A 23,163-nucleotide genomic window follows, 5' to 3' on the forward strand; every position below is an offset into this window, starting at 1 on the left:
GAACTGTCTTTCACAAGTTCCCCAGCCTTCCTTGCTATAGTGTCTGTTATTTACCTGGAGCTACAAGGTGACAACAGAGCCCACTCATGTAACTTGACACCTGTAGGGTTGATTAGAAACCCTGCCCCTCAAATGCTTCTTCTTTCTCAGATTGCCCCCCTCCCCGTCCCTTTAGAAGTTCGCTGTGGCTGCCTTCCTGCATCCAGGCTGCACTGAGTTTTGTCCCTTACTGGATCGGTAAGATTTGCACTGCAACTGCTAACTGTCAGGAGCTCCTGGGAACTGAGGCACTGGCGAGTGTGTGTGTGTGTGTGGGTGTGTGTGTGTGGGTGTGTGTGGTATGAGGGCGAGATCCTGCTTCAAGGGGCTGAAAGGAGCAGCTACCTTCTCTTTTTCTCATTCAAAGTCGTTTCCCCCTTTCCTTTCGCGGCAACTACAATAAAAGACTACCACCCTGACTCCTGCATTCTCTTTCACAATACGCAGTTACCACAAACTGATGCTGAAGGGTGACCAAGAGCATTTGTCCTAAGCCTCCATCCACCACAGGCTGGTGGAGAAGCCACCGTGTGCCAGTCTTGCCGGGTCCGCAGGGTAAGCCAAGCCATCCCAGGTCCAGGTTAAGAGGGCGGCTTAACAGGTGCAAGGAATCAGGACCTAACCTGTGCTTTCCTCAAGTGTGAACTGTGGCTCAAGCTACCACACCCCCACATCCTCTTACTGGACAGCACAGACTTCACTTGAGAAAACAGGTCCAAATGGGCCGGTTTCCAAGGGAGTACTGCCTCTTTAAGCCATCAATCTTAACACATTTTGGCTTTCCTGTCTTGTTTTCCAGCGATTTCTTAGAAAACAGAAGACCATCGGCGCACGTTTGACTGGCTGGACACAAGGGTCATTTTACTTTCAAGACTTAAGAAAGTCAACTTAGAAATCAACCCCCTGCCCCAGGTTTTGCCCTGTGCTCTCTGGAACCTCAACTACTGAGTTGGGTTTAACAAATATTTTAAAAAGGGAAGGCAGAAAGACAAAAAAAATGGGGTTTGGGGGAGGAAAGAAAGGGGCAGGGCTGAGTGGAGTGGAGACAAGGAAAGGAGGAAGGAAGGGCACAGGAAATAAAGTGCTGTGCGGTCCAGGCTTCTGCAGTCAGGGGTGGCCCGAGACACACCCATGGCCGTTGGTTTATAAATGCTGCATTTCCTTTACTGGTCTATCAGAGAAATGACTGACCACACACCACTGCTACATCACTGTCCAAACCCTCAGAGGAACGTGTTTCTGCCCTTTCTCTTCTTCTGGGAAACATCACAGAGTCTAACTTTAGGGATCTGCTCTGTTTAGGCAAAGCTCAAAAGCCGACACACAGTGCAACCATGTGGTGCAGTCAACCCATAGGATTGCCCGAGAAATCACACCGGACTGGCATTCCCCCCAGGAAAACTACAGCCATGGGCCTGTCTCAGTTGGAAAACTTATTCCCTTTTACCTTCCACTCAAGTAAAACCCTGGTCACGGTCATGTGAAAATATTTTATAGGTATCCTTTAACAGCCTGTACACGTTGAAAACCAAAAACAATATTTGCTGTTTTGCCTTTGAAGCGCTAACAAAGCCTTTGTTTTAGATCCCCCTTCAGTGTGCAATAAGAGTTAATAATCAAATCCATCCCAACCCCCACAGATGTTAAACAAAAAGATAAAAGAAATGCAAATAGCTATTGTCATGGAAAGTTAAAGTACCTGTCTGTATTTTTACGTGAAAACTATTATCTCTATCAATCAAAATTTAAGAATACAATGGTGCTAATCACAGAAGGTGCTCATGGCGCTGCTTCTTTCCCCTCATAAAAAAAAAGTATTTTTCCTCTTAAAAAATGAGTATAAAAGTCATATACTTACAATTAGCTAGAATATTTGTAATTTTATCATTAAAAACCTTCAGCAGCCCCACTGCTAATAAATGCTTCTAAGCCTCTAGACTGATTGGTACCCAAGAAGACCCAAGCCCTCGCATATTTTAATAAGGTTGATGGAATTTTATTTCAATTCTCCCAGTTTCCAACCTGCGGGTGAACAGCACACTCTTCTGTTGGAAGGAGTTACTCGGAAAGGCGACAGTCAAGTGGGAGCAGAAGCTTGTTCTTTTAGACCCACTCCCTGCACCCTGCATGAGCTTTCCACAGGACGGCAACTTTGGAGGGTTCCCCTCGTCTGTTTTGACAACTTTAATGGAAATGATAAACACTCTGCCCTGAAAATAAAGCAGAAGAGCCCCAACTTGCCCAGAGTAAACCAAGCGCAGCAACTGCTGAGCCGCTTTCTAATTCACTTAAAATTAAAAAAAAAAAAAAAAAAGATTTCATTAGCCCCTCAACGTGGTGCTTTCTAAAGATAGTCCAAGAACAAAAAGAATAGCCAGAGTCCAGGGAGTCAAACAACCCAAGGTTAGAATTCCTAGAGCAGACACACAAGCCAGGGTGCCATTATGCTGAGGGACTAAGCCTGGATAGATGTGCCCTCCACCAGAGAGCCAACGGGCTGTCGTTCTCCCCCAAGCAAGATCAGATTTCCCTCCCTCTCCACTGCCTCTCTGAGTATCGTGGCTAACATCTCATGTGTGCTATTAATATCAATGAGGAGATGATCCGATTTCCACAGAAGAAAACCCCTCCGATCCCAGAGCAGACCTTCAGGGAGGACCCTGGCCCCGGATTCACAATACAGTAGCTGAGTTTTGCCGCTTTCCCGCAGTTCAGCCTCGCACACTGTTTGAAGCCTCTTACCAGACAATGGCAGCTCTAGCTGCTGGATAGTTACAAAACAGGATTTGCTAGAACCAAGAATAGTCTAGCTGCGCTCGCCCTCTCTCTTCTTTTTAAATTCCTTCCTGTCCCCAAGAGCCTCACACTACCAGTTTCAAAATCCAGCCTCCGGTTCCTAGCCAGGTCCTAACAGGCACCTGTACTAGTCTATTTCAAAGCAGCCAGCAAGTGTCAACTGCCCAGGAACCGGGACAGCTTTCAGCAAGCACTCAGAAGGGCAGCGAAGGGCCCTCTCAACATTTGCGAAATGAAACAAAAGTATCAGCTTGGCTTGGCACACACTTACCCATTCATGGTGAGGCAGCAGAGCTCTGGGGCAGGAGAGGCAGATCTCTCACTAGACAGAACAAAGTTCAAGAGTTTGTAAGGGAGACACTACAGGCAGTGAGAAGCCAGGTCTTCCCTGCGGGCTCTCAGGGTTCCCAGGCTGGCGGCGGTGTGAGGAAGGACTGAAGGTATGTGGGCTAAACACAACAAAGCCACTGCCTTACTCTAGATTAAATATGCAGGAAGAGGCCCCTTTGCATAAACACAAACACTCAGCAAATGAACAACTGGCTCAATCAGGCGCCCGCTGTGCCTTCTCTACCTATCCTCCTCTGAAGAGAGACACTGGCTGTTCCAGGGGACACCACTAAACTGGGAGATCCACCTTTGAATGTGATCTTGCTACAATAACAATTGCAATTAATTACGTTCACTAGCAATTAAGAATTCACTCCAGGGGGATGGCACTGAGGGGCAAACTAATGCTTGGATGTCCAGCTACTTCCAAAACGAGCTTGCATGTAGCACTTCCATGGAGTTCTGCTGCAGGCTGTATTTCAATCTCCCATAATCAAGGAGGCTTTTAAAGAAGCTCAGGGTTTAGACCCAGTCTAAGGTTACATTATACAGCCCTCAAGGCAAATTTTGTATATGTTTGCAAAAAACACATAAATAAGAGGCATATACATGCACATATCACGGCATATAGTCCCACATATGATACTTATGCATATCTAAAAGAGAATACAAATAAACACTCGTGTACAGAATATCACTTAACAGTATCCTCTAGCTCACTAATCATTTAAGGAAAATAATGGGAGCTTTCCAAAAATGCATCCCAAATGCCTGCTTTCCAGATGTCACCAATGCATGACCGCTCATTTAAAAACATTATCCAGATATTAGGAAGGATGCTTTTAAGTGAGTGGCCTCAGCCACTTATCACTTCAATTAAACAATGTAATTACAGTCAACAATTTTCTCCATTTCTGCAGTAAAATATGTCATACCTCAATGTAATTTGTCTGTAGAACCCAGGAATGAAGCAAGAGGGGGAAACATATGAAGGCTAGAAATGTTCTTCTGGTTTTGGCTCAGACTAAGGACTCATGGCCTCCTCCCCTCCAGGTCCAGCATCTTGTTGGTCTTAGTAACCTAATTATTGCTTTTTTTCTGTTTTTTTTTTTTTTTTCAGTTTTCAAATTACAAATTAAATGTAGAATTTTAATTCCACCGTTTAACAAAGAAGGGCCATACTTTTTTTTTTTTTAAACATTTATTTATGGAGGCATGCCTGCACAGACACTGGAGGTCAGAGAAAAACCTAAGAACTTGTAAGGTTTGGTTCTTTTGTGGCTGGAGTCGAACTCACGCCATCAAGCTTGGTGGAAGACACCTTCACCCTCCGAGACATCTTGCCAGCCGCCAATTACTTTTTAATGACTTTTACAGTATTACCCAATTTCAAATGACACATAAGAAAGACTATGTTAGATTACTCGATTCTAAGCCAAAAGAACTGGGGGGGGGGGGCAATTCAGTGTCACAGCACCTATCTATATTATATTTTGTACTAAAGAGAGGAGAGTATGGAATCCTCCCAGCCTCAGAAGAAAGCACTGATCCCAGACAGATGGGGTTGGAACATCATCTGCTGCAAAACTAAAGCTCCACCCTTAAAAGAAATTAAAAGAAAAAAGTATGAAAAGCAAAAGCCTACTTTAATCATAGGCAATGGCAGCTACAGAAAATAAAATAAAATAAAATAAAATAAAATAAAATAAAAATGTCTCCCTGTACCCCAAAGAACAAAGACATGGGTCCTGGAGAAAGGACAGACTTCTGCCCTGCTCACTATTTCCCCTTGAAGTGACCTTCCACAGTCACTCACCCCCACAGTTGATGCAAGTAAGACAGAGAACAAGAATCTAATCCAGGGCTGGTGAGATGGCTCAGTGGGTAAGAGCACCCGACTGCTCTTCTGAAGGTCCAGAGTTCAAATCCCAGCAACCACATGGTGGCTCACAACCATCCGTAACGAGATCTGGCGCCCTCTTTTGGAGTGTCTGAAGACAGCTACAGTGTACTTACATATAATAAATAAATAAATCTTTAAAAAAAAAAAAAAAAAAAAAAAAAAAGAATCTAATCCATCTATCACTCTGACGAAGCCCTGCCCACCCCAGCATTGTTTCTAGCGACTATTTTGGCAGCTTGAGCAGGTCGTTATAGTTGCTGGCTCGTCCACCATGCACTGAGCAAGCTAATGGAAGAGTGGGTAGCGGAATCCAGTATTAATGAGCTGCACTGCGTGAACCTGGATGACACTGAATATATTGTACAATTATAGGTAGCATCTGATTCCATAGGTATTAGATACTGTACTCTAAATTAATATTTTAACGAGGACAGTGAAATAAAGACGACAACCCAGGTAAGAGATCCCTGCATAGGAGCCCAGCCTGAGCTGATTGCTGGAAGGCTCTCAGACAACAGGAGCCAATGGCACAGACAGGGATTGGGACAGAAATCCGTATGCAAGCTCTGCAGGCTGAGTGACATGTACTGGTGTACAGAGTCAAAGATGTCATCCCCACCCCAGCTCCACTTGCTGTAACCTAGAGAGAAAGAAGGGGGAGGGGGAATGGGGCACGGCAGCTAGAGCTCCAGAAAACAAGTGTACAGTTTCAAAGGCTCCAGACACACACAGGCTTTTCATTGTTCAAGCCAATTATCAGCGGGAAATAATAACAGCAGATGGATCTGGAGTCACTGACTTTTCATACGCACGTCTCTGGGCTGAACAGATGAAGAAATGCGAGAGCTATCTCAAAAGGCAAAACATCTCACAGGGAAAGAACTCCACAGTCCAGATGGGGACCTTCTAAGTCTGCCGTTTATCCTCTTAACGTGGTAAGATAAGACTTACAGCAACATTTCCAGAACCAATGGGATAAGATGCCTACAACGGCTTCATTAAGGAAAGGGGTGGCCTAGGACTTGGGACTAACAGGGAATTCAATAAGGACAGGACCGTGGGTTTCCCTTTTGACAGTCAGGGACTCTAGGTTCCCACTCAAACTAGAAATCTGTGCGCCCATGAGAGAAGAAACCATCATCCATCCATGGGAAGAGATGTGTAAAGGATGTTAATTATCCAGAACCATTCCACCATGATGGGGACAGGGGGGGGGAGTGGAAGTGGGGGGGGGGGGGAAATGGGCCTGGAGTTATTTCTTATTAAAAGCCTTCTGTGATAAAAATCTCATCCTTTGTAAGTAATGACAGCATCTTAAACACCCTTTCCCACCTATGACTGCAAAAGATACTTTGCTTTTAGTATAAAACAAATATAAATTTCTATATAGATATAAGGAGATATAAATTTTCTAATCAATGCCAACCACACACTTGGGCAAAACTCATCAACCTGTATTAACCGAATCGCAACTAAGTTGGACACCACCAAGTCTGGTTTGTCACAGAACCCCGAGGAAACTACAACCTGAGAACACGCAGCCAGCTACGGGGAAAGTCTGCTTCTCCTCAAACAGAGCACATCTCCGATCCTTTTCCTTAGATACTTCCTTCCATCCATGCATCATCAATTCCGCATGCACACATCGCAGACCTCTCTCCCATAAAATATGATTGAAGTCACCATGTTAAAAAAAAAAAAAAGAAAAACTGATTCTGCCACTATTTACCAACACACTTAACGTTTAAAAAAAAAATACTGTTATGAGCACACTGTTGACTTCATAAGTTCATAATATAAGTTTAGAAAAAAAATTATCCCCCCAGCAAAGCTTTTCCTTCAAAGCGCCCTGACAAAAGTAAATTCGAAGCAGAGCACACAGGCATGAGGAAGAAAATATTGCCAAGGGCGAAATTCTGCAACTGCTTCAAGAAGCAAACAAGAACACAAAAGATGTGTAATGCAGCCATCTGGCTCTCCCCATACTATATCAATGCCTCAACTTTATCCCCACCCCCTGAGCCCGCCCACACCCATGCCACAAACCAAATGGCTTTACTTATGTTTCCTGCACAGAAAATTTACACAAGGCAACCAGGAGTTAAAGTTGGTTTTATTTATTTTATATATATATATATATATATATATATATATATATATATATATTCTGAATTCCCCTCACTTCAGTGACTTCGTTGTTACAGTCACTACTAGTAGTGGGACTTCTTGGGAAAACTGCTGAGAACTTCACTGTGATAATGCCATTTTCATGTGAATCTAGGGGTTCAGTTTCAAGAAAGCCACCCTTCAGAAACTTTACTCCTGCCATCTTATGCTTTCTGCTAGAAACCGACTTCAGCTATAAGCATGTGGGGAAACGTTGCTGAACTTATAATATTCAAAGCCTTTCCTTTTCTAGCACAAAACTGTGGGCTGCTCCCCTCCAATTAGTAATGGACATGGCTACCCTAACTCAAATCACCCCTCTCGTTGGGAATTCATATTTGACACAGTTAAGAACACTACGAGCAACTACTATGTAGTCAAGAGCTTGCTAGAGAGCGGAGCACCGAAATCCAAGCTTCTCCTGTGTGTAGACAAAAACCTGCCTGGTCATTAAACAGAGTACCCTATGGTTTATTTTTTTAAAAAGTTCTCAAACAGGTATGCTGGCACATTACATTTATAGATATTTCTGTTTGTATGGCAGAAAGTATGGACAGGTGAAATTCCAGATGTGCTGAGGGTATCCAGATGCTTCCAAAGGTGGAAATTAAGACGTTAGATGAACACTTCTATTTGGATAAAATCAACATAATAAAATGTCTTTCACCACAGGGGTAATAAGAAAGTAAGATAATAAAATAGGCTTCACGGCCCAGCCCCTCTTTGCTCCTGGCTTTCCTACCTGGGCAGCTGGAATCAAGAAACTGAGCCAAGGGTAAGGATTGTCAGTAATTAGGTTCTCAACAGAGTCATGTTAGGTTCTGTTCTGGGTGTTTCTACCCACAGAGGGCCCCAGCCTGCATGGCACTGGTCATCTGAAGGACACACACATCAAACCCAGCCACCGGATGAGGCATATCAACTAATTGTTTAAGCCTGCACCAGTGTCTGGGCCATAGTTGGCAGACACAGCTCATGGCTGCCTACCAGACACAGGCTAACACAGCTGGAGCCTGGCAAGGAGCTCCAGGGTGCACATCTGGCTCTTTGTGGCTCCCATCTGCAGTGAAATGGATTCGCTTTGGTTTTTAGGTAAAGTATAGTGAACAGAAAGAGCAAGAGAATTGACCTTAACTGTGGATTTGGTTTGGGGGTAAAATGTCAGTATACAAACTGCATGAATGTAGGGGTATTATTTGATTTTCTTTTTGTATCCCAGGGGTGAGCCACAGCTACCAGTTGGATGGGTCCATTGGAAAACAATGTTAACCAGGTCATGAGCTGCATAAGAGCATCCCTCTACCTCATTCCACCTCCTCTCTGCCTCTCTGCCTACCCACTGACGAACAGCTCAGTGTACACAGAGAACAGAAGTGACTTCAGAGCTAAGTCTCATGAGACTGTTTACACTCATGAATAAAGCCATGTGCTGCATGGACAGAAAGACTCCTAAGTCTCCTTTCCCCAAAATAATGAACTCTAAGTACTATATGTTTTCCCTTTAATGGTCCTTAAACTGTGAAACTTGGTGGAAATGTACCCCAAATGCCTATGATCAGCCTGAAAGTATAACCCGGGTACTTGATCACCAGAGAAATGCCAAATGATGAGGCAACTATTCCTGGCACTTCTGCATCCCACTTCCTTTCCCATGCCTCTCTTCCTGGTTCCCCTGACACCTGCAGATCTCAACCCCTGTCTACTCTGAACTCTGGCCCAAAGGTCAGAGTTCACTACCATCTCCCATGAGAACACTTAGAAATGCAAGCCTCAACCAGGAGTATCAGGCTGGAGCACACTCTCGTTGCTCCTTAACTAGAAAGGCGCTGACATTTTCAAAATGCTAGGTTAGCAAAGACATTAAAGAAATTGCCACCTCAGTGACCATACAGTTTTTCCAAATGTCCCAGGAATCTGGTCAAAGAGGATATATGCCTGGCACACCCTTCCACATAGGATTCTGTTTGTCCAGTATTAAAGTAACAGTGCCTATAAGAATGGCTGAAATAGGCAGGTGAAGGGGGTTGCAAAGAAGCTACTTCAGAGATAGCCCTGCTCTTCCATGTTTGAAACTCAGCCTCTGAGAGTTCCCTTCTACAGTTTCACAACCACACAGAAAGCTTAAAATAATCATGGGAGAAGAACACACTGGGCTACATCACTGTTGGGGCAGAAAGCAGATTAAACAATGACTATGACGTATGAAAGCTAGAGAAAACCCCGGACTACAAGAAGCAAAGGCTGGACATGCACAGGGCCAATGTCTGGGCTTCCTAACTCCTCTTTGGACTGCCTGAAGTAAACCAAATACTATAGGAAATCATAGTGCCCAGGATAGAGGAAGCGGGAATTGTTTAGGCCTTTCCAGCTCTGGTTCCCATGCCCAAGAGCTAACCTCGGTTTAGCTGCTTCATTTCCTTGGTGTTTGAGGTCTCTATCTCTCAGTGTGCCTGTCTATAAAATGGGCTATAATTACAGTCCACCATATGCTTTTGAGAAATGAATGTATTAACTACAACAAAGGGCCCAGCACTTCAGAAAGTTATCGGTAAAAGACCAGTCACTGATCAAAGTTAATTTAATTTCAAATTGCCTGTCCTCTATTTCCACAGTGGTTAGTGACTTCTGGTTGCCGACTGTACTTCAGGCTACGAAGTGGAGCAGCAGTGCTCACACACCAAGGGCTGACAGAAGTCAGAGCTCTCATTTTTACTTCCCAACATTAGCCAAAGAGTCAGAGACCATTATTTGGGTTTCTCCCACCTCAGTGGAGGCAATTCATTAGTAAGAAAGGATCTAAGAGGGAAGGCTACAGAGTCTGCTTGTCCCCAAAATGACCCAAAATGACTTAGGGGAATGCTTCAAAGGAGGCAGGAGAGGGATCTGGTCTGGAACTCGAAGGTACTGAAACACATTTTCTTATATGTTTCAAGACTGTGTGCATAGATTCTGTTGCTGATTTAGGATCTTAAACAGTTTGTTTATTTTTTAAATGCCTTTCAGCTCACCTTTAATAACACGTTTCTTTGACTTGGCTGAACTGTGCCTCAGAAGAATTACAAGCAGGACTGTGGCAGGGTGAAAGGTTCAGCGCACTAATCCACACCTGGTCCACGTAAAAAGCAGGGTCGGGGTTGGGGAGAGGCTCATATTTTCCACACAGAAACAAGCCTTTTTATATAAACCAGCCTCTCATTCAACTGCTAAGGCTCTCTGCACACCATTCAACCTTGTGCCTTACCACAGAATTCTCTCCTAAGTCATACCAGGAAGCTTTATCAGTGACAGATATGATGATGATAATGATGATGATGATGATGACGATGACGGTGATGGTGGTGGTGGTGGTGGTGGTGGTGGTGGTGGTGATGGTGATGGTGATGGTGGTGGTGATGTTTATAGTAGTGTTGATAGTGTTCCTTGTACGGACAGGGGCAAGAGAAGAGGCACACAACCCCACCTCAAAATAGGAAAATGAAGATGCACTTAACCAGAAATCCCATCACCAAGTTTTGCTGGTAACAAAGGATAGATAGATAGATAGATAGATAGATAGATAGATAGATAGATAGATAAGACAGAAAGACAGACAGACAGATATCTGAAGGCATGGTTTGGGATAAAGTCAGAAAATGCCCTAATTCTTCTGTAACAAAACTAGATTTTTTTCTGCAAAATTATGTCTCAGCCATTTAAATATAATTAAGCTCAGATGGGGAGGGGTCAGTCTCACAGAGAAGAACAGAAAGCACTGTAGGGTTCAAAGGTGCCCCTGAGGGTGGAGGCAAACCACTTCGTCTGGCCACAGCCTCTGTGTAGATTATAGGAACTCTAGCACCAAGAATAGGCTCACGAGTCCCTGGAAATGGCTGAGGAAGTAGGGCATGTAGGAATACGGCCCTTTCAACCAGAGAGCAGAGCATGAAGGGAGGGGGGTCTCACGTGTGACAGAGACTATGTCAGGCCTGTGCAAGCAAGGCAACTGTCTTCGGAGATGCTCACTTCCACTCTCCAGGCAGCCTGCATGTGTTCTCACTCTGTTCGCAAGCAAACTCTTCAGAGTCACCACTGTTGTGAGGCAGAGGAGGAGCTCTGACCCACCCCTTCACGAGGAGGCAACAGAGTGGAGCACAAGATCCCACTGGGAGGAAAGAGACTGGGTTCTGCTCTGAGACCCAGCAAGAGACCCAGGTGGGAGGAGAAGGCCCACCTCCACCCAGGCTCCTTGTGGGTGACAGAAATGATGCTTAGCTGTGTGCGATTTTGTTCTGAGAAGTCAAGAAGAACTGTGACACTGTAAAGCAATTCTCTGAGCAAAGTCCTGGGCATTGAGAAATATGAACAATGTGTGTACTTACCATTTGCCACGGAAACTCTAACAGCTCAAATGTTCTACTCTGCTTTCAGGAACAGCTTTAAAAATGAGTATTTCTCAATCATATGTCTTCTATGTGCTCAGTAGCACCTAGCCATTCTAAGTACTGGAATGCACAGAGGGGGACAGTCCCCACTATGGCTGCCTCTGTCAACCTCAAGGGACTTCTAGGCCACCATGAATCAAAAGTCACTCGCACATTCTGCTGGCTGCCATGACGTCATACTGTCACTTGATCAGGTGTGCGGTACCACGTGGTGTGGATAAATAGCCACAGCCACATATTAAATGAGAATTCGCAAAGGCAGATCCCAAGACAAAGACGTTTCTATATAAGAAATATGAACTAAGAGTTTAAGTAAATGGCCCCACTTGGAAAAAAAAAGTTCCAAAGTACCAATATAAACTATATTTAATAGCAACAAAAAATATTTTCCTTCTGGGGAAAGAATTTGGGCCTCTCAAAGCTACTGCCTTTCACATGACTGGATATAGCATGGATGAATTATTTTATTTCTTAAACACAGATGTGAATCCCCGCCCCCCAAAATTCTCCTTCGTAAGAGTTAGGTTTTTTTTTAATTAATCTTCCTCCAAATATAATACTCAACTAAGAAGCTATTTTGGTATTCCATTGTTATTTTCTTAAGCACCGAATATAATACATCCCAAAGACCATATGTTTCCAAAGAAGAAAAAAAAAATCTAGACCTAATACACAATGAAAAGTAAATCTAAAGCAGCCTTCTGGTCTGACATGAGAGTATAAAAAATGATATGAGCAAGAACAGCTAAGTTTACATACTTTTCATTCACAACTGCTGCTCCGAAACCACAATACCTTTAAAACGACATTTTAAGGAAACAGCTACAGCGTGGCTTTGGTCGCGGCGAGATGGTGCAAACATTGAATTAAAGGAGCTTTTCTTTTCAAGCAAGTAACCCTGAGAACAGGCACAAGTTAAAAGAAAAAGAGTGACTCACTTTAAAAATAACCTAATGATAAACACTGAGAATCACAATAAGTCTACCTCATGAGATTTTATTTTCTTTCCTTTTCCCTTTTAAAAGCACCAAGACTCAGACGCCCAAACACAACTTCAGGGACTGGAGGGAAGCGAGTCCTCTCTTCTCGGTTAATATTTTACAGGGTGCTAAAGACTTCTTGGAGGGGATCTCTGGGCTCCTTCCGGTGGCAAGGCACACAAGAGGCCCCTATCTCAGTAAGAGAGGCAGGCTCTTCCCTTGAATAAATGAAAATAACATACAATTAAATCAGATTCAATTAATAAATTACTTCGGTGGACCTCGAAGGCCAAGTCCTATTTAATTACATAATTTAAAAAATATTTGCACATTGCAATCACCGAAATCGGCTTTGAGGTTTCATCATGCACACTTAACACTTGAGTTAGAGAACAAATTTATTTAATAAATGCAAGCCTAAGTGCTAGAAGGCCGCAGCACTCAAACTGCAAAATCACTTAGCATACCCTCACAGAAAGCAAATAAACTTTGCCAGTATTTAGAGGGAGGCTGCTGTCGAATGTCAGGAGAGGCTGGCTGGCTTTTTGTGTTTTCTCTCTCATGTGCTGCTTGTAAATCTGACCGTCCAGAGAGGTGATTAGAATACAGCTAATGGACGAAATGGGCCCAGCTAAAGATAACGGGAAGATACAGTAAGGTGGGAGATGTCAAGGACTCAGTAGTAAAAAGCTCTTCAGAGCAAGAAAGAGCAAAACAAAGAGAACCGGTGTCCGCTCCCCATCACTCACTCCGTGGAAGACCAAAATACACCGTAAATTAACATGGTTCCTGGGGGCAGAGAGGCGCTCCATTAGGAAGGCATGCACACAAATCTAGGGATGAGGAGGATGGTCATAAAAAGGGTAGAGTTACAGACACCCCAAAGAGAAGAGGGTAGAAGTACTTCCAAATGACTATATTCCCTAGGGAAGCTGGCAAGGTAGCCAGGGTGGAACTTTCTAGAAGGCTACTGCACAGCCTGGGTACTCTGACTTGTTTTCCCTTTCACATTCTGGTAGGCATCTTTGTCAGGATATGCACTTTGACACAACCACTAAATGGTTTACACCCATAACCACCTCAGGGTTTCTACAGCAATGTTGACTCACTTCTACTGCCCAAAGGCCTGAGAAGCACAAGTCAGAGCTGATGCTGCTGTTGCTAGTGCGCAGGCGAGGGAAGCAGAGCACACCTTTAATCACAGCACTTGGGAGGCAGAGGCAGGCGGAACACTGAGTTCCAGGACAGAGAAAAACCCTATCAAGAAAAAAACAAAGCAAAACAAACGAATGAAGAACGAAGGATTTGTTGGGTGTAATCTCTATTGTTTCTACTGACCTGTTTCTAGAAGATTCCATGCTTACCTCTTAAACAGCCCTACCTTGTTGCAAACTGAAAGTTAGTTTGAAAAGCTCATAAAGTTGTACTATTAAACAATTTTTAAGTAAGGTTTAAGAAAGAGAGTTTGAGGTAACTCTGTAATGGTTGCCCAGCTCTGGAATAAAATAATTCTCTCAATCCACAGCACCTTCTCTCACCTTTTGGAAAGATCTCTGTCAGTATGGCCATGTATACCTACCCAGGTAATGTGTGCATGCACGTATATGTGTACTCTGTATGGAGAGCGAGCAGGGCACAACTGGAGGTCTTGCTCAATAGATCTCCACCTGACATTTGGGAGCAGGTCTCTCACTGAATGAAGACCTAGGCTGGCTGGTCAGTAAAGCCAGGAGTCCTGCTATCTCTGGCTCTCTGACACAGGGATTACAGACAGATGGTACCCATAAGCCTTTTGTGTTGGTGGTAAGCTTTTGTTGGTTTTGTTAATAAAGTGAGTCCTTGGTGGTTGGGTGGGGGGGGTCATGCTTTCCTAGAAAGTACTTTTACTAAATGGTCCAACCTCCTAACCCCACTTTTAGGAATTTCTGGAAAGAGCTAGTTGCCTCTGTTCCCTAACTCAGCCTATTCATTTCCCGTAAGCATTCAGTGCTCAGTGCGCCGCCAATCCCTGTTGCCCAGCTGTCAGACCCTTTGGGTCACGTTGATGCACTCTACTCAGCAGAGTTGATAAAAAGTCGCCATCTCCAATGGTCTCCCATGACAGGGCTTCACCATCATCTCTCACCTTCTTCAGCAACCCCCATTTTACATTCTCTTTCTTCCACAGACTTTCCCTCAGTGAACCCAATGAAGGCAGCCAACCACTGCAGGTCCTCTGACTTCACATGTTCGACGGCATCAGCTCCATTCGCTTTTTTTGGGACTAGTCTAACATTTCAATGTCTTTGAGGAAGGGACTCTAAAGTACTCTGTAGATCCGTCCTCTCCATTATGCCAGGCTTCTCATTATGTTGACTAGTACCAGCACCCTGTGTGGTGGTCATTATGAAGACTGCATGCCAAATGTTGCCGAGTGGAGCCATGTTCTTAGAGATAGTGGCCCACACAAAACAGGTAGCTGATTTATATCAACCAGATCTCTGCTTCATAATCTTTAGGGTACCTCTGTCATCAGGGACCTAGTGTCCACCACACTGTGATCTTTCAATCAATTGGCTGGTACCTCTCTGGCCTACAACATTATAATGCATAATGTTGAGTGCATGTACCATATTGCCTTAAATAGTTCATAGTTTCATAAATGAAAGAAGATAGCTGAAATGTCCCAAGGCACTTGGAAGATAGTCCTGTTAGCAGAGCCTCTTTATGACTCTCTTAAGTTTCATTCCATCACCAGTAGATACTCATGTACACCCTGCAAGCTCTCATCTCCAGGCTCCACATAGGTCCAGTCTATCATCACAGGCTGTGCCTCCTTTGACTAGATAAGCCTGCCTGCCCCCATGTAACCCTGCTGTAAATGCCCCTCCCTCCCAGAAGCCCTCCATAGCAAGGTGTTAAATCAGTGTCCCTTTGGCTGTTCAATACTGCCGTGTTCATGTGTGCGGGAATGATTCCAATTCACATCATCAGTGGTGTGTCTCCTCATATCCGGCATGCCTAGTTTATAGAAGATGCTTCACAGACCATAATGAATAGCTCTAAAGAATTCTAGTAAACAAAATTAACACCAATTTTCTATCTTTGGTTCCTGGATAAAATGAACTCTCTCCATCCTTGGGCTCTTCCCCTCAAATGTTCAACAGAGTGCAGTCAAGCAGATCATGTCCGCATAGTATTTGTTCATGCATCTGAAGGTAGAAGAAATGGGTCCTGGCTGATATTTATGTGAATGACTGAGATAGAATTTGAACAGAACTCCCTACACTGCCTTGAAGTAAAATCACCTTATTGTTCCTAACACCGTACTGAGGAAATAGAATGAGCGAGGAAGCTATAAGAATTTAATCTAATCGACTTTTTATAAATACCAATTGAAATTCGCTATGCACCAAAAATGTAATTACCCTCCCTCTACTAACAGCACCCTAATTTAAACTCTGGAACCCTCCCCACTTTCCGGTTATATGACAGCTTTGCATTAAGGTCTAGATGAGCTGTAATGCCATTCCTTCTGTTCTCTGGTCTGTGTAACTTCAGCTTTAATAACACCATCATGAGCCCTCCTCCAGCCACTTAAACTTCACTTGACAGACAGTCTCCAAAGCTGTGGGAGGAAAGAGCTGTGAAGGACCTCACCAGGATCCGCTAATCTTTAGTGCTTCTGGCCATGCTGCTGAACCAAGAATGCTGCTGTCAGTCAGAGGCAGTCCTAGACTCAAACCACTACATCTCTTAAGTTACCAAACTGTACAAGCCAACCTCTGCAATGACCATGTGGGTTCTACACGGAGATCAGAACCAAACACACCAGAAGAAAGGTGCTGTTGTCAGCTCAATTAAAGGCAACTGGCGGACGAACTCCAATCTTATTTCCTGAGATGTTGATCCTCGCTTCATCTCTGGGAATGCTGACGTCTTTGTCACATCAGTGGCGGAATGAGAAGATTCATATGATGGTCTCACGTGACAGTATGTTTTACACTTGCAGGATTTATATGTATTATAATGAGGAAGTATGTAATAAGAGAGATTAACTTTTTTTCTTTTACAATAAAATCTCACACTATCAAGATTTCAAACATAGAATCCAGCTTCAGTGTAGGCATTGCTCGAAACACAGGTAGGAGCCACTATATCCATTCCTAAACCGATGTTTGCAATGTGGCAAGGGGAATCCAGGGAGGGTCAAACACATGCAAGGGAGTGTTCTAAGTTGTGGGGATCAACTACCAGAAGAAAGGAGCTAACCGTCAATATATGTAAAAGCAGAGGACAGAGGCAAATCTGGGACCAGTTAGGATCCAATTATAAAACAGCCAAAGTTTAACCAGGGGTCTGGACTTGACTCAGGAAACAGGGACAAAAGAAAGTAGTAGGGTGACTCTTGGATGTGTTCAACCGAGGGCTAACCATGCTGACAATGTTGAGCAGAGGCTGTCGACTCTGGAGAGAGACATGAGAACTCTACCATAGAGCTTAGAAAAAATGCTGACGACACAGCCCTTACACTGACTGAATTAAATCTGTTTCTGGGCACGAGGCCCAGAGCTCAGTAAGTTTCAAAATCTCCAAAGGGACAGGGTACAGTTGGGGTTGAGAACCAATACAGATGACAAATAAAAAGGACTGAGGTAAAGTTATAATGAAGATGTGCAGGAGGCACCTACAGCAGAGGTGCCACCAAGAGGTCATGGCACCTCCAGTCCGTTACACATAAAAGGAAGACAATACCAAGCAAAGGCAGCAATCGGTAGATATTTCTAAGACAAAGCAAGTGTGATGTGGGACATGAGAATATAAGCAGCAAGGAAAAGCAGATCATGAGGCTGGAGAAAGAGCTCAGGTCAGGTGAAAGTCTCTCTTTAAAAAAAAAAAGGCGTTTAATCCCCACAGAGGAAGAAGAGAACTGACTCGTCCTCTGACCCCTACACTCATGGCATGGTGTGCACATACCCACACAGTAAAAAAAGAAAAGGTGAAGTATAATCTACTGCTAGTCTATGACAGTGTTAACTCAGATCTGGAAAAACTGGAATTTAGAGGGACAGATACAACCAGGTGAGTTTTAGAGGTGTCTCCCACTGCTTCCCTCAAAGCATCTGCTAGAAAGAAAGGTCCATGAAGCTGAAAAAGGCGGGGCCTGAGCTGCACCAAGAGAGGCACTTTGATTAACGTGATTGAATTTTATTTTTAATTTAGGATGTTTAAACATATATAATCAGTTATCTGTAGGCTGGTACCCAAAGATAAAAAAGAGAAATTCAAGTGTCAGTCACTTACACCCAGTCAGAAGGAAACTGAATACAGTATTTTTAGGAAGCTCGACTTGGGACCTGTCACCTCAGGTCAGGTGTAGTACAGTCTCCTTGCGGTTTCTGGTGAGCACTGAAAACATTTCTAATCTCGAACCATTTGGGGTTTCATGCTTCGCAATTAAAGATGTTCTACCTGGGTTTGGCTGGACTTTGATTGGAGAAGGCAGGACCCAAGAGGAAGACACGGGACAGTTTTCAGGAAGTATTTGCAGAACTGTCAGATAAAGTATTGTCCTTAAAGCTTCAACCTATGAGGACAGCAGCCATGACATCGACTTGGAAGTTCTGTTCCACTCCCAGAGTCCATACTCTGTCTGACTGACTTCTCTAGCTGGCCCTGTCAGCAGACACAGGGCTGGGCTACAGAATCTGGTACTAGCTGCACTACCTAAAGGGATCACCATACTCCCTGAGTTTCAACCTCTTAACAGCAGTAAGAAAACAGAATTGGATTGCCAGACTCAGACTGGGCAGTCTCCTGGTTAGTTTTCTGTGATAAGACACTATGACCAAGGCAACTTAGAGAAGAAAAAGTTTATTTAGGCTATGGCTCTGGTGGGCTAGGAGTTCATCCCAGTAAGGAAGTGGAGAAGCTGTGGGAAGGCATGGTGGCTAGAGCAGCAAGCTGAGAGCTCAGAGCTTAAACCACAATAGGAAGAAGGGAAGTGCCCTGGGGACAGCAGGAGGCTTTGAGACCTCAAAATCTCCCACTGACACCTCTCCTCTGGCCACACCACACCTCCTTAACTGGGAACCAAAGGCTCCATCCACTGCCTTGAACTATGGGGTTCATCTCATCAACCCATCACAGATGGCTCGTACCTGCAAGTGCCTTGTGCTCCTGGGCACCCAGGTCCCCTTTCTGGCCTCCACAGGCACCGAAGTCATAAGCACACACCCATAAACAGATACACACATACATATAATTCAAAATAAAACACATCTTGAAAAAAAAAACAACAAAAACGAAAAGGCCAGGCAGGCATGATGACGGAACTTCTCATGCAAATGCTAGGGAGATGGAGAAAGGCAGATCTTGGGGTTTATTTGTCAGCTAGCCATCCCTAATATCCAAGACAATGAAAGACCCTGTCTCAAAAAACTTAAGCTAATAGTCCCTTAGGTGAAAGGCATCAGAGGTTGTGTTTTGGCATTTATATGCAAACATATATTTGCACATGATGTGCCTATACACACACACAAACTCACAAGAGAATTTAATTTTCATCACTTTTATTTCTCTCATAGGAAAATAAAGTAATATCCAAGTATTGTTTATGCATGTAAGAAATATATATAATTTCAGAAATTACATACAGATTTCAAATTTTTCATGTTTTACTTCCTTTTGTCTTAAACAATGCCATGGGTCACATTCAACATACAATTTAGCTTTAAACACATAAAGGCTTGCCAGTGCCACAGCTCACGGGCACATGGTCATAGCAATGATGGAAACAGTCCAGATAAGAATGGCAAATTCCAGACCAGGCAGCAACCAAGGATGCAGCCACTGCCCAGCTTCAGGCCACTGCTGCCTTTGGGAAAGATGAACTGGGGCTGCCCCACTTGGTGCAGAATGAATTCGAATGCAGAAGAATTGTACACGAGCTATCTGCAGAGTTAAAAAGCTGGAAACTAAATAGAGTGCCATCAAATGTCATGCAGTACTAGTTCAACAGGTCCAAGGCCATCGGTTTACACCATGCCCTGACGTACATCACACTTTGTGGTTTTTAAGCCTTTAAAGCATGACAAGTGTATAAAATAGGAAGGAGTCCCCTTTTGTTCCGCCAGCAGCCTGACCACTGGGCTCGACACGAGCCCACTGGTGCAGAAGAGCCAGTGCAGTGAGTGCCCAGAGCTGCCTTCTTACTGTGTGCCTCGAAGGAAGTCACCTAGAGGAGACATTACTCTGGAGGAAACATCTGAGGAGTCTGGGTTCGGAGAGCACCTGATAAATGAATTCTTTGTGTACCAGATATCAGGTGCACTCTCACAGCTGGTGAGAGAGCTGTCCTACTGCACAGCCTCACGGCATTCAAATGAGAGAAGGAGGTATTTGGTATAGTCAAGATCGCTCTTCCCTTCAAACAGAAAAACAACTTTCCCTTCTCTCTCTCTCTCTCTCTCTCTCTCTCTCTCTCTCTCTCTCTCTCTCTCTCTCTCTCTCTCTCTCTCTCTCTCTCTCTCTCCCCCCCCTCCCTCCCTCCCTCGCTCTCCCTCTCCCCCTCCCCCCCTCTCTCTCTCTCTCTCTCTCTCTCTCTCTCTCTCCCCCCCCTCCCTCCCTCTCTCCACCATCAAGTAAACAGTTGGGCAGGCATTAGCAGAAAGAAGGGGCCAAAAGCCCATGAAATATACAATTCCTTCACTTTCAAAAGCACAGTGAAATGCTATCTTCTGCTACTAGACCATCATAAGACAAGGTCTTTGGTACAAAGTGGAGATTCTGCTACTAATCAGGAGACCAAACTCAAAGGAACTGTCCTGTGAGTAGACTCAGAGAAACTCTGACGGACAAATATAGCCCAAAACAAGTCTGGTTAAAAATATCAGTCCAGGAGTAACTTCACTGTGCAGTAACGCCATCCTAAGTCAAACCCATTGTAAACTGAAAGTGCCTTGAATCTACCTTATTGACCAAAACACAGTTCATGTGCTATCTGGGGGTGTCCTCATCCCGAGTCTCCTCTGCACTGAGGCTCTTTGCGGTTGAGCAGCCCAGAGAGACAAGATCAGACAGCGTACCTCAAGTGTGAGGAAAGATCAAGATGCAAGACCAGAAGGCTGGTTTCCAACTGAACACAGATCACTCGTGTGTATACTGTCAGGGTAGAAAATCTTAAGTTAACCACTTAATTAAGTGGTAGATGGCAGAAAACCCTCCCAGGAGCCACCTAGCTTGGCTCCTGCTGCTGTGACTTCACGATAGGGCTGAGGCAGGCATCCTTGTCCTCACCGTGTACCCTGCAGCTCAGAGGTGTCTCCAGGAGGGAAGGGTGTTTGCAAAAGTAGGAGGGGAGGAAGGCAAAGCCTGAGACTGACTACTCAAGCACAGGGTTTGAGCTTTTCTGTGCAAGTGTTGTAAAAACGTCCTACTCTAAGATACCCACCAAGAGAAAGACTCTTCCCCATGCTCACTGGCTGGATGCTTTAACAGGGTAAATAACCTTTCAGCAAATGCCTAGACCCCAACAACAGCCGCAGGGATGAAAGGAAACAACGGGTGTAAAAGCAGGAGAGATGATGTGTGATATAGAGGAGTCCACTGTATAAAACACAACAGAAAAGGGGAGACAGGGGAAAGGCACTGAACTACAATGAGAGTAATAGAAGACAAAAACAAAAAAATCAATGTGAAAGTATGTCAGGGCCAGTGTTGTAACCTTCTTATTCCCATTCAAAAGATGGGAAAACCCAGCAAGGTGGGAAGTGGCCCAGCTTAAGAGAAACATTCTTCTTTCCATTCCAGCATCCAATGTCTCAACCCACATCCAACTGTGTCGCACAAAGGTGGAGAACACAATGCAATAAACGGTGAATGAAAGCACTGGTAAAGAGCATCCCTAGCACAGAGGAGTAAGGATGCCTTCAGGCCTGCCTATGATGCACAGACTGGAGGCAGACATGGATGGCCAATGTAAACATAGCCAGATCAGACAGAAGCCACTCCAAAGAGGGAGCAAGGGAGTGAACCTGAAGCAGGCTCCTGCCTGGCCATACCCACTCGCTCTGTCAAGGAACCAGGTACAACTGCAGCGAACTGATTACAATGCTTATCTGCACAGATCAGGCAATCGAACAGTCCCAGCAGAGGACACAGACTGAGCTGAGCAAATGACTCACGACATTCACTCCCTCCTATCATATCCAAGCATGTATGCATGCATGGAACATATTTAAAGATGGCACCTCTTCTAGCAATATCAAAGTACCTCTAATATAAATTGGCTTTTGTCTAATTATCATGATCACACTTAAAAATCAGAGGAACATGTCTGGATTTTTATTACACCTGCAGAGTAATGTCAAAAGACTGATAATACCCTTATCTTCTTGGATGTGGCACTAGGCCATGAAAGTATCTGTCACACTATCAAATCAAACTAGACTGGAGGGGCTGGGGAGAGGGCTCAGTGGGTAAGAACACTATGAACACAACTAAGAAGATCTGAGTTCAAATTCCCAGAGCCCATGTGATAAGCCAGGTGAGTCCTCCCGTGCCCTGTCACTCACTGTTGTTGGGGAAGACAGCAGGGTCTGTCCCCGCCCCAATCTAATTCCAGGTTCAGTAATAGATCCTGTCTTAAGTGACAAAGTAGGATACTCAAGGCTCCCTCCTGGCCTCCCTATGCATGTGCACTCTTATGTACCACCCCACATTTTCATGAACACACAACTTTTTAAAAGTACACTAGAAAGTTTATTCACTAGCAGCAGAAACCCCCAGAGGTATTTTCTATTGATGAGCAGAGCGGTGCTGCAGAGCAGTGAGCTGAAGGGCAGTGTGGCATGAGAGCAGGGCCGGCCAGGATCTCGCCAACGGAAGGATGCTCACAGTCTAGATTTCTCCCGTGACCATGAAGAACCCTGTGCTGTTAGAAACCTAACTGCTCTCCCATCAGAGGCTGGCCACTTTCCCCTCACAGCACATGTCCAATACAAGACACTGGGAGAGCACGGAGGGACTTTAAGATGAAAAGCAGCAAGGCCTATTGCTCTTCTCAGAATGCTTCTTAAAGCACTACCTTTTGCCAGAGCTCAGGCTGAGACAGCGAAGATACATAGTTATGTCTACTGACCACTACGGCGGCTTCCAGGGTAGGACCTAAGACCTAGAGGAGCACTATGTCAGACGTAGGTGAACTGAGAGATGGGGGTGAAGAACGAATCTAGCAAGCCGAGTGGCTCATGACCACTCTCCCAGCATTCAACAACAGGAGGCAGGAAGCCTCCTAGGCCATGGCCAGCCTGAGCTCCATGGTAAAAATCCTGCCTTAAAACACTGAGTGTAATTTAGACAATGAATCTTGGGGGAGGGGGAGAAAGAAGAAAGGATATAAATCATGAGTCCATTAGGGAGGAAGAGAAAACACAAAAGAACTAGAAAGCAAAAAAAAAAAAAAAAAAAAAAAAAAAAAAAAAAAAAAAAAAAAACTGACAATGTCTTCACTAATATTTCTATTTCTATGATTAAAATACTGTGACCA

The 23,163-nt window shown here is 44.3% G+C and overlaps 1 protein-coding gene across 9 annotated transcripts in view; it reads right to left on the reverse strand.

Moving 5' to 3' along the window:
- The window catches only part of Foxp1 (forkhead box P1), a 601,333-nt gene that overhangs the window by 337,596 nt on the left and 240,574 nt on the right, over positions 1–23,163 (reverse strand). For 4 of the 9 annotated variants that reach the window (XM_029478344.1, XM_029478345.1, XM_029478340.1 and 1 more), the window contains exon 1: positions 3,107–3,157. The exons of the other annotated variants lie outside the window; for them this stretch is intronic. The gene's annotated coding sequence lies outside the window, so the exon portion shown is untranslated. Of the gene's footprint in view, positions 1–3,106; positions 3,158–23,163 lie in introns of those variants that run through there. 9 annotated transcript variants of the gene reach the window in all.

Source organism: Mus caroli, chromosome 6 (genome assembly GCF_900094665.2).
Source record: "Mus caroli chromosome 6, CAROLI_EIJ_v1.1, whole genome shotgun sequence".
NCBI classification, from domain to species: domain Eukaryota; kingdom Metazoa; phylum Chordata; class Mammalia; order Rodentia; family Muridae; genus Mus; species Mus caroli.